Below are 13,276 nucleotides of genomic sequence, written 5' to 3' on the forward strand. Positions count from 1 at the left end.
CTTTTGTTCGTCAGACACCGGGTCCTTGGTGGTATCAGAATCAGCATACTTGACGAGAGCCGCCATCAATGTTCCCATGTCATTACAGTCACGTTTGAGCCGCCCCAGCTTCTGCTTTAGAGGTTCAAAATGGCAATTTTTCTCCAACATTAAAATTGCTGAGCCGGCATCCATCTTATCAGATGAATGTATTATCTCTTTGACCCGGCGTACCCAATGGGTTGTGGATTCACCATCCTCTTGCTTACAATTGGTCAGGTCCACAATCGACATAGGTTGCTTACACGTGTCCTTAAAGTTCTGGATGAACCGGGCTTTCAACTCTGCCCATGAGCCGATAGAATTGGGTGGCAATCCCTTTAACCAAGTACGAGCTGTTCCATCCAACATCATAGTAAAATACTTGGCCATTGTAGCGTCGCTAACCTCCAATAGTTCCATAGCCATCTCATAACTCTCAATCCAAGCCCCCGGCTGTAGGTCAGCCGTGTACTTAGGCACCTTACGAGGCCCCTTGAAGTCCTTTGGCAACCGCTCATTGCTTATGGCCGGCACCAAGCAAGGCACACCTCCAGTTCTTGTGGCTACTCCTGCCTCAACCGAGGTTGCTAGACAAGCCAGAAAGGTTTGATGAGCCACCTGCTCTGCTGCCATTTGAGCCGCTCGTTCTGCCTCTTGACGAATCTTCTCTTGATCCGCTAAATTAAGGGCTCTAGCCCGCACCGGCTCATGCCTATATGGCCGGTTGTGGCGCTGAGCATTACTTGACATCTCTGCAGACTCCATGTGCCTACTGTAACTCGGGCTCCGGCTTGGGCGAGGAGTTGAATGGATCCTGTCTCGACTGTAGGAGTATGCATCCTGCTGGGCCAGAGCTGTTTGAAGTAGTTCTCTTACCCTCTAGGTTTCAATTGCTGCTAGCGAGTCGCCTTCCATTGGGAGAGCCGCCAAACGAGCCGACGCTGTGATGAGGTTTTCCAGAGGGTTGGAGAAGTGACCTGGAGGTGTTGGCACATAATGAGGAGCTGCATTTATACGAGGTGGCTCCATGGCGCGTGGCTGAACTGGTGCACCGGTGTTGTGACCCGGTTTGCCTCCGGCGGGTTGCTCCCCCCAGCCCCGGGTGTATGGAATAGGTTCCTCAGATCCAGCGTCAGAGGTAGACGTGACTGAGTTTTCTGATGCCTCCTACTCATGACCTCATTCGATGCGTTAAGATCCATCGAGAGGCGGAAAGTTTCTGCTTGAAGCTGTTGAGCACGAGCATCCAAAGTTGCTCGTTCTGCTGCCATCCGGGTCTCCTCCGCGGCTATATTTTCCTTGGTTCGCACCATCTCCTCGTGCATGCGTGCCACCTCTGCGTCGTGCTAGGCCTTATCCGCCGGCTCTACCACAGCGGTTAACAGAGTTGTCAGCTTATCCATGACGTCCATTAAAATCTGAGCCGGGGGGCACGCAGGGTCTCCTGACCTGGCTGCAGCCGACCCGGTAGCTGTTGCTGTTGCTGCGGTAGAGTTCTGTCAGGGCTGTGTGCCCTCCATGAAGACTCCGGCCCAATTTGGTGACTCGAAGTGGTCCGGAATACTGCTGCCATCAGAACAACCCCCGAGCATGTCGTCTTGTAACTGCTACAGAGAGTTCGTCTCACCTATTGACGATGCAGTGTCAGAACAGACGGCCGTCTCACCGCCCATTACCGATGCTTCAGAGTATTCACCGCTGTGGATGCAACCCAAGAAGGCATGCTTCACGGCAGATTGAACACGGGCGGTCCTTGCGCGTTGAGCCGTTTCGATGTGGTCGGTGCGGATGTCTGGTTCAGGGCCTGACTCGCCGATCCGACCGATGAAGACGTGAATTCCGCCGAAGGGGACCCGGTACCCGTACTCGATTGAGCCGGCATCAGGGCCCCAGCCTTCGTCGTCGATGTAGAGCTTGTCGCGACGACTCTTGGTCATCTGGCCCACAACGTATCCCTTGAGCCCTTCGAAGTTTCCCTTCAAGAACTCAAATCCACCATGGTCAGGCCCCACGGTGGGCGCCAATTGTCGTGGAGTTGACACAGCAGATGTCCTAGAGCAAGGCTTAGGCGTAGGGCCATCGCACTAGGAAGCTTAAAGGGGTTAATCGGGACAAAGGACACGAGAGAGTTTTTATACTAGTTCGGCCCCTTATGATGAGGGTAAAAGCCTACGTCTAGTTGGGATTGGTATTGCTGAGGTTTCGATCTCCAAGGGGCTCAACTCACCGGCTTGGTTATCGATCTGGTTGTTTCTTGCCCTAAGCCGCCGCCGGGTCGTCCCCTTATATACACGGGTTGACGCCTCGCGGCCTACAGAGTCCCGGCCGGCTCATAATACGTGTCCAGCTCGGTGACTTATTTTACATGCCTTTCTCTACAAGCCTTTCTTTACATAAGTCAGTTTACAATGTTGGGCCTTAAGCCGCCTTTGGGCTTATGCCTTTTACAATTCTTAATACACTATCACCTTGAATATTACTGGGCTTCTTTCCGTAACCCGCCATTGGGGTTGATCCGTCCCCTCCTGGGCGTTCATACCTGGTAGCTATATCCCCAACAGGATGCGATAATAAAAGAGATGCAATATAATAAGAAAGAGACCCGGGGGCCATAGGTTTCACTAGTGGATTCTCTCATGATAGCATGTATTACGGTGGGTGAACAAATTACTGCCGAGCAATTGATAGAAAAGTGCATAGTTATGAAGATATCTAAGGCAATGATCATGAATATAGGCATCACGTCCATGTCAAGTAGATCGAAACGATTCTGCATCTACTACTATTACTCCACACATCGACCGCTATCCAGCATGCATCTAGAGTATTAAGTTCATAAGAACAGAGTAACGCTTTAAGCAAGATGACATGATGTAGAGGGATATACTCATGCAATATGATATAAACCCCATCTTTTTATCCTCGATGGCAACAATACAATACGTGCCTTGTTGCCCCTGCTATCACTGGGAAAGGACACCGCAAGATTGAACCCAAAGCTAAGCACTTCTCCCATTGCAAGAAAGATCAATCTAGTAGGCCAAACTAAATCGATAATTCGAAGAGACTTGCAAAGATATCAAATCATGCATATAAGAGTTCATAGAAGAACCAAATAATATTCATAGATAATGAAGTTCATAAACCCACAATTCATCGGATCTCGGCAAACACACCGCAAAAGAGTATTACATCGAATAGATCTCCAAGAACATCAAGCAGAACTTTGTATTGAAGATCAAAGAGAGAAAAGAAGCCATCTAGCTAATAAATATGGACCCGAAGGTCTGTGGTAAACTACTCACGCTTCATCGGAGAGACTATGGTGTTGATGTAGAAGCCCTTCGTGACCGATTCCCCCTCCGGCAGATCGTCGGAAAAGGTCCCTAGATGGGATCTCATGGGTACAGAAGGTTGCGGCGGTGGAAAAGTGGTTTTGTCCCTCCCCCTGATGTTTTAAGGGTATAAGAGTATATATAGGCGACAGAAGTACGTCAGTGGAGCTCCCTGGGGCCCACGAGGGTGGGGGGGCACGCCTACCCCCCTGGGCGCGCCCTCCTATCTCGTGGCCACCTCACGGAGTTCCATACTTCCACTCCAAGTCTCGTGGTTTGCTTTCGGTCCAAGAAAGATCATCGCGAAGGTTTCATTCCGTTTGGTATTCCTTTTCTGGGAAACACTGAAATAGGCAAAAAAACAAAAACTGGCACTGGGCCTCTAGTTAATAGGTTAGTCCCAAAAATAATATAAAATAGCATATTAAAGCCCATTAAACATCTAAAATAGATAATATAATAGCATGGAACAATCAAAAATTATAGATACGTTGGAGATGTATCAAGCATCCCCAAGCTTAATTCCTGCTCGTCCTCGAGTAGGTAAATGATAAAAATAGAATTTTTGATGTGGAATGCTACCTAACATATTTATCAATGCAATTTTCTTTATTGTGGCATGAATGTTCAGATCCGAAAGATTCAAGACAAAAGTTTATTGACATAAAAATAATAATACTTCAAGCTTACAAACAAAGTAATTATGTCCTCTCAAAATAACATGTCCAAAGAAAGCTCATCCCTACAAAATCATATAGTTTGGTCATGCTCCATCTTTGTCACACAAAATACTCAAATCATGCACAACTGCGATGACAAGCCAATCAATTGTCTCATACTTTAGTAATCTCAAACCTTTTCAACTTTCATGCAATACATGAGCGCGAGCCATGGACATAACACTATAGGTGGAATAGAGTGGTGGTTGTGGAGATGAAAAAAAGGAGGAAGATGGTGTCACATCAACTAGGCGTATCAATGGGCTATGGAGATGCCCATCAATAGATGTCAATGTGAGTGAGTAGGGATTTCCATGCAACGGATGCACTAGAGCTATAAATGTATGAAAGCTCAACAAAAGAAACTAAGTGGGTGTGCATCCAACTTGCTTGCTCACGAAGACCTAGGGCATTTGAGGAAGCCCATCGTTGGAATATACAAGCCAAGTTCTATAATGAAAATTTCCCACTAGTATATGAAAGTGACAAAATAAGAGACTCTCTATCATGAAGATCATGGTGCTACTTTCAAGCACACGTATTGTATTGTTGCCAGCGAGGATAACAAGATGGGGTTTATATCATATTTCATGAGTTTATCCCTCTACATCATGTCATCTTGCCTAATGCATTACTCTGTTCTTATGAACTGAATACTCTAGATGCATGCTGGATAGCGGTCGATGTGTGGAGTAATAGTAGTAGATGCAGAATCATTTCGGTCTACTTGTCGCGGATGTGATGCATGTATACATGATCATGCCTAGATATTCTCATAATTATTCATGTTTCTATCAATTGCTTGGCAGTAATTTGTTCACCCACCATAATACTTATGCTATCTTGAGAGAAGCCACTAGTGAAACCTATGGCCCCCGGGTCTATCTTTTATCATATAAGTTTCTAATCTATTATACTTTGCAATCTTTACTTTCAATCTATATCATAAAAATACCAAAAATATTTATCTTATTATTATTATCTCTACCAGATCTCACTCTCGCAAGTGATCGTGAAGGGATTGACAACCCCTTTATCGCGTTGTTTGCGAGGTTCTTATTTGTTTGTGTAGGTACAAGGGACTTTTGCGTAGTCTCCTACTGGATTGATACCTTGGATCTCAAAAACTGAGGGAAATACTTAGGCTACTTTGCTGCATCACCCTTTCCTCTTCAAGGGAAACCCAACACAATGATCAAGAGGTAGCAAGAAGGATTTCTAGGGCCGTTGCCGGGGAGATCTACCACAAGTCAAGACATACCAAGTACCCATCACAAACTCTTATCCCTCGCATTACATTATTTTCCATTTGCCTCTCGTTTTCCTCTCCCCCACTTCACCCTTGTCGTTTTATTCGCCCTCTTTCTTTCGTTCCCCTTATCTATTCTAGTTCGTCTCTTTTCTCTTGCTTCTTGTGTGCTTGTGTGTTGGATTGCTTGTCACGATGACTCAAGATAATACTAAATTGTTTGACTTTTCTAATACCAACAATAATGATTTTATTAGCGCTCTGATTGCTCGTTTTACCGTCATTGAATCTTGTGAAATTAATGTTGCTTTGCTGAATCTTGTTATGAAAGATCCGTTTTCTGGCCTTCCTAGTGAAGATGCCGCTACCCATCTGAACAAATTTTTTGATTTGTCTGATATGCAAAAGAAGAAAGATGTGGATAATGATATTGTTAAACTGAAGCTATTTCCGTTTTCACTTCGAGATCGTGCTAAAACTTGGTTTTCTTCTTTGCCTAAAAATAGTATTGATTCATGGAATAAGTGCAAAGATGCTTTTATCTCTAAGTATTTTCCTCCCGCTAAGATCATCCCTCTTAGGAACGATATTATGAATTTTAAGCAACTTGATCATGAACATGTTGCACAAGCTTGGGAGAGAATGAAATTAATGATCCATAATTTCCCTACACATGGTTTGAATTTATGGATGATCATACAATTTTTTATGTTGGATTGAATTTGGTTCTAGAAATCTTTTAGATTCGGCCACAGGAGGCACTTTTATGGAAATCACCTTTGGTGAAGCTACTAAACTCCTATATAATATTATGGTTAATTATTCTCAATGGCACACTGAAAGATCTACTAGTAAAAAGGTGCATGCAATAGAAGAAATCAATGTTTTGAGTGGAAAGATGGATGAACTTATGAAATTCTTTGCTAATAAGAGTGTTTCTTCTGATCCTAATGATATGCCTTTGTCTACTTTGATTGATAATAAGAATGAATCTATGGATGTGAATTTTGTTGGTAGGAACAATTTTGGTAATAACGCGTATAGAGGTAATTTTAATCCTAGGCCGTTTCCTAGTAATTCCTCTAATAATTATGGTAATTCCTACAACAATTCTTATGGAAGTTACAATAAGATGCCCTCTGATTTTGAATCTAATATTAAAGAATTCATTAGTTCACAAAAGAGTTTCATTGCTTTGATTGAAGAAAAATTGTCTAAGATTGATGAGTTGGCTAGGAACGTGGATAGAATCTCTCTTGATGTTGATTCTTTGAAACTTAGATCTATTCCACCTAAGCATGATATCAATGAGTGTCTCAAAGCTATGAGAATTTCCATTGATGAGTGCAAAGAAAGAACCGCTAGGATGCGTGCTAATAAAGATTGCTTTGTAAAAGCGTGTTCTTCTAGTTTTGATGATAATAAGGATGAAGATCTAAAAGTGATTGATGTGTCTCCTATTAAATATTTGTTTTGCAATATGAATCTTGATAATGATGGGACTGGAGATGAGTCAACTTTAGTTAAAAGGCATCCCAATGATTCGTAGTTTTTAGATCTTGATGCAAAAATTGATAAAAGTGGGATTGTTGAGGTCAAAACTTTACATAGCAATGAACCCACTATTTTGGGTTTCAAGGAATTTAATTATGATAATTGTTCTTTAATAGATTGTATTTCCTTGTTGCAATCAGTGCAAATTCTCCGCATGCTTATAATCAAAATAAAGCTTTTACTAAACATATCATTGATGCTTTAATGCAATCTCATGAAGAAAAGCTTGAATTAGAAGTTTCTATCCCTAGAAAACTTTATGATGAGTGGGAACCAACTATTAAAATTAAAATTAAAGATCATGAAAGCTATGCTTTATGTGATTTGGGTGCTGGCGTTTCCACGATTCCAAAAACTTTGTGTGATGTGTTAGGTTTTCGAGAATTTGATGATTGTTCTTTAAACTTGCATCTTGCGGATTCCACTATTTAGAAACCTATGGGAAGAATGAATTATGTTCTTATTGTTGAAAATAGGAATTATGTGCCCGTAGATTTCATTGTTCTTGATATTGATTGCCATCCTACATGTACCATTATTCTTGGTAGACCTTTCCTTAGAACGATTGGTGCAATTATTGATATGAAGGAAGGAAACATTAGATTCCAATTTCCGTTAAGGAAAGGCATGGAACACTTCCCAAGAAAGAAAATTAAATTACCCTATGAATCTATTATGAGAGCCACATATGGATTGTATACCAAAGATGGCAATACCTAGATCTATTCTTGCTTTTATGCCTAGCTAGGGGCCTTAAACGATAGCGCTTGTTGGGAGGCAAACCAATTTTATTTTTGTTCCTTGCTTTTTAGTTCTGTTTAGTAATAAATAATTCATCTAGCCTCTGTTTAGATGTGGTTTTATGCTTTTAATTAGTGTTTGTGCCAAGTAGAACCTTTGGGAAGACTTGGAGGAAGTTTTAGTAATCTTGCTGTAAAAAACAGAAACTTTAGCGCTCACGATATTTGCTGCCATCTTTTACTGGATAGTGCGATTAAGTTGATTCTTTTTGCAGATGATTAATAGATAAATTCCTCACGTAGAAATTTATTTTAGAATTTTTGGGGTTACATAAGTATTCGAAAGCTACAGATGACTACCGACTGTTCAGTTTTTGACAGATTCTGTTTTCGTGTGTTGTTTGCTTATTTTGATGCATCTATGATTAGTAATGGAGGTTATGAACCATAGAGAAGTTGGAATACAGTAGGTTTAATACTAATACAAATAAAGAATGAGTTCATTACAGTACCTTAAGTGGTGGTTTGTTTTCTTATACTAACGGAGCTCATGAGATTTTCTGTTTAAGTTTTGTGTTGTGAAGTTTTCAAGTTTTGGGTAAAGATTTGATGGAATATGGAACAAGGAGTGGAAAGAGCCTAATCTTGGGGATGACCAAGGTACACCAATGTAAAATTCAAGGACAACCAAAAGCCTAAGCTTGGGGATCCCCCGGAAGGCATCCCCTCTTTCGTCTTCTTCTATCGGTAACTTTACTTGAGGCTATATTTTTATTCACCACATCATATGTGTTTTTCTTGGAGCGTCTTGTATGATTTGAGTCTTTGCTTTTTAGTTTACCACAATCATCCTTGATGTACACACCTTTTGGGAGAGACACACATGAATTGTAATTTATTAGAATACTCTATGTGCTTCACTTATATCTTTTGAGCTAGGTAATTTTGCTCTAGTGCTTCACTTATATCTTTAGAGCACGCTGGTGGTTTTATTTTATAGAAATTATTGATCTATCATGCTTCACTTATATTATTTTGAGAGTCCTTTAGAACAGCATGGTAATTTGCTTTGGTTATGAAATTAGTCCTAATATGATAGGCATCCAAAATGGGTATAATAAAAACTATTATAAAAAGTGCATTGAATACTATGAGAAGTTTGATACTTGATGATTGTTTTGAGATATGAAGATGGTGATATTAGATTCATCATAGTTGAGTAGTTGTGAATTTGAGAAATACTTGTTCTAAAGTTTGTGATTCCCGTAGCATGCACATATGGTGAACCGTTATGTGATGAAGTCGGAGCATGATTTATTTATTGATTGTCTTCCTTATGAGTGGCGGTCGGGGACGAGCGATGGTCTTTTCCTACCAATCTATCCCCCTAGGAGCATTCCCGTAGTACTTTGTTTCGATAACTAATAAATTTTTGCAATAAGTATGTGAGTTCTTTATGACTAATGTTGAGCCCATGGATTATGCGCACTCTCACCCTTCCACCATTGCTAGCCTCTCTAGTACGGCGCAACTTTCGCCGGTACCTTAAACCCACCATATACCTTCCTAAAGACAGCCACCATACCTACCTATTATGGCATTTCCATAGCCATTCTGAGATATATTGCCATGCAACTTTCCACCGTTCCGTTATTATGACACGCTTCATCATTGTCATATTACGTTGCATGATCATGTAGTTGACATCATATTTGGGGCAAAGCCACCGTTCATAATTCTTTCATACATGTCACTCTTGATTCATTGCGTATCCTGGTACACTGCCGGAGGCATTCACATAGAGTCATATTTTGTTCTAAGAATTGGGTTGTAATTTTTGAGTTGTAAGTAAAGAAAGTGTGATGACCATCATTATTAGAGCATTGTCCCAAGTAAGGAAAGGATGATGGAGACTATGATTCCCCCACAAGTCGGGATCAGACTCCGAACGAAAAAATAAAATAAAAAAGGCCATAAAAAGGCCCAAATAAAAAATGAGACAAAAAGAGAGAAGGGACAATGTTACTATCCTTTTACCACACTTGTGCTTCAAAGTAGCACCAAGATCTTCATCATAGAGAGTCTCCTATGTTGTCACTTTCATATGCTAGTGGGAATTTTACATTATAGAACATGGCTTGTATATTCCAATGATGGGCTTCCTCAAAATGCCCTAGGTCTTCATGAGCAAGCGAGTTGGATGCACACGCACTTAGTTTCTTTTTGAGCTTTAATACACTTATAGCTCTAGTGCATCCGTTGCATGGCAATCCCTACTCACTCACATTGATATCTATTGATGGGCATCTCCAGAGCCCATTGATACGCCTAGTTGATGTGAGACTATCTTCTCCTTTTTGTCTTCTCCACAACCACCATTCTATTCCACCTATAGTGCTATGTCCATAGCTCACGCTCATGTATTGCGTGAAGATTGAATAAGGTTGAGAACACCAAAAGTATGAAACAATTGCTTGGCTTGTCATCGGGGTTGTGCATGATTAAATACTTTGTGTGATGAAGATAGAGCATAGCCAGACTATATGATTTTGTAGGGATAACTTTCTTTTGCCATGTTATTTTGAGAAGACATGATTGCTTAGTTAGTATGCTTGAAGTATTACTATTTTTATGTCAATATTAAACTTTTGTCTTGAATCTTTCGGATCTGGACATTCATGCCACAATAAAGAAAATTACATTGAGAATTATGCTAGGTAGCATTCCACATCAAAAATTCTATTTTTATCATTTACCTACTCGAGGACGAGCAGTAATTAAGCTTGGGGATGCTTGATACGTCTCCAACGTATCTATAATTTTTGATTGTTCCGTGCTATTATATTATCTATTTTGGATGTTAATGGGCTTATTTATACACTTTTATATTATTTTTGGGACTAACCTACTAACCCAAGGCCCAGTTCAAATTGCTATTTTTTTGCCTATTTCAGTGTTTCGTAGAAAAGGAATACCAAACGGAATCCAAACGGAATGAAACCTTCGGGAGAGTTATTTTTGTAACAAACATGATCCAGAGGACTTGGAGTGGACGTCAATCAACCAACGAGGAGGCCATGAGGCAGGGGGCGCGCCTCCCCCTAGGCGCGCCCTCCACCCTCGTGGGCCCTTCATGGCTCCACCGACCTACTTCTTCCTTCTATATATGTCTACATACCCCGAAAACATCCAGGAGCACCATGAAACCCTATTTCCACCGCCGCAACCTTATGTACCCAAGAGATCCCATCTTGGGGCCTTTTTCGGAGCTCCGCCGGAGGGGGCATCGATCACGGAGGGCTTCTACATCAACACCATAGCCTCTCCGATGATGTGTGAGTAGTTTACCTCAGACCTTCGGGTCCATAGTTATTAGCTAGATGGGTTCTTCTCTCTCTTTGGATCTCAATACAATGTTCTCCTCGATCTTCTTGGAGATCTATATAACGCCCCGAGACCATTGCGCCAGGTGTCTTCCAGTTATTCATTGTTGTTGCCTTGTCATTTGTTTGCGTGTCATGCATTTCATATCATGTCATCATGTGCATCGCATTTTCATACATATTCGTATCATGCATCTGAGCATTTTCCCCGTTGTCCGTTTTGCATTCCGGCACTCCTATGTCATCCGGCACCCCCTTTTGCCTCTTTTCGTGAGAGGGTGTTAAACTTTCTCGGAATGGAACGAGATTTGCCAAGCGGCCTTGGTACACTACCGGTAGACCGCCTATCAAGTTTCGTGCCATTTGGAGTCCGTTTGATACTCCAACGGTTAACCGAGGAACCATATAGGCCTCGTGTGTGTTGCAGCCCAACACCCCTCCAAAGTGGCCCAAAACCCATCCAAACCCCCTCCATCCTCTCGGCCGTTCGATCATGATCGTGTGGCCGAAAACTGCTCCTCATTTGGACTCTCCTAGCTCCTTCTACCTATATATATGTCCTCTCCCCCGAAAAATTCGCGGACGAACCCTAGATCCATCTTCTCCGCGCCGCCGGACATGTCCGCCCGGCGGCCGAACACGTCCGCCGCCTCCCGCGCCCACTCAGGCACCACCACTTGTCGCCGCCGCCTCCCACCACCGCATGGCCCGCGGGGCCCAGATCCGGCCCGCGCGAGCCCACGCGCCGCCGCCGCTCGCCCGTCACGGCCCGAAGCTGCGCCGCCGCCCGGTCTCTCCTCGCCGGCTTCCCGCGCCCTGCCGCCGCTTGCCGCCGGCGAACTCCCCGCCGGATCCCCGCCACCGCGCCGTCTCCCTCCGTTCGCCCCGCCGCCCCGATGGCCGCCGCCCGCCGTCGCCCGCCTCTGCGGCTCCTCCCGCCGGCGGATCCAGCCCCCCACGGCCAGATCCACATCCTCCGGCATCCTCCGCCGCTCATCGGAGTTGGAACTCCGGTACGAAGACGATCACCGTGCCAAACGCGTGACTGCACCGCACCGTCCCGAACCACGAGATCCAGCTTTTCCCCGAGGTCCAAATTTTGACCAAGTGCCTGAAGTTTCCAATATCATGTGCGCATCTTGTCATGTCCATAACTTTGTGCTCACTGCTCCGTTTTGCGTGTATGATATATCTAAATGTTCATCATGATGTGCTCTTTATTTTGTTCCATTGTGCCATGCTTGTTTGAGTCCATATTGATGCCCTAATGACTAATGCAAGAGTGCTATAAAATGTTAGTTCCTGTTACTTAGCAGATCTTGAGCATTTGTCATTTTTGCCATGATTATTGTGTGCTGCATATGGGCATGAGCTCTACATGTGTTTTGGCATATGCCATGCCATCTTTACAGGGGTGTATGCCATGTATTTTTATGATCAATGTGGTGACTAGCACAAGCATGCAAAGTAGCTCTCGTAATATTGCTGATTTCAGGGACTTAGAATTTCACTAAGTCATTTCCCTGCTGTTATTTTTATGCCATGTATTCATGTTGCTACAGAGAGATCCATGCTTCTTTTGAGTATGTTCAGTAAGGATGATTTTGTCATATGGTTATGCTCTATCCATCCATGTCCCTGTTTGCATTTATGGAGTGCCGTAGCATGACTCAATCTTGCTCTACTTTTGCTATAAAATGTTCCTGGCAGATCATTTACGTGTTAATCAATTTTGCCAAGGTTGTTGTAGTTGATCCATGCATACTATGAGATTGTTCTTGCCATGGTTAGCTTTATGATCATGTCTTCTTGCTGGTAGTATGCTTAGTTTTTCATGCAATGCCTTGTGTTGAGTGCATCGAGCTCGCAAACATGCCTTCATAATTCTGTTTATGTCATGTCTAGTTTTCTGCTAAGTCTGAATCTGTTAACGAAACTTGCTATGTTTACATGGGTGCCATCATATCTTATGATCCTTTTTGGCTTATGGTCAGTAAGGGACTTCTGTTATATGCTTTGTGTAGATTCATGCCATGCCTTGTATTGCTATGATATGATCCTGTAGCATGTTGTTATCTTGCTCTAAACATTGCTTCCCGATGTTAATTCCTAGCATGTTATTTCCACAAAGTCTGTGATGCTGATATCTTTTGCATTTTTGCCGTGCTTGTTTGAACCTGCTCTTGTGTGATTTAGCCGTAGCTCAGTGTTCATCTTTTGTCAAGCATCTTGATTAGATCACTTCCATGTGCTTTGTTGCTATGTTAGAGTGCAG

Source organism: Triticum urartu, chromosome 6 (genome assembly GCF_003073215.2).
Source record: "Triticum urartu cultivar G1812 chromosome 6, Tu2.1, whole genome shotgun sequence".
NCBI lineage: Eukaryota > Viridiplantae > Streptophyta > Magnoliopsida > Poales > Poaceae > Triticum > Triticum urartu.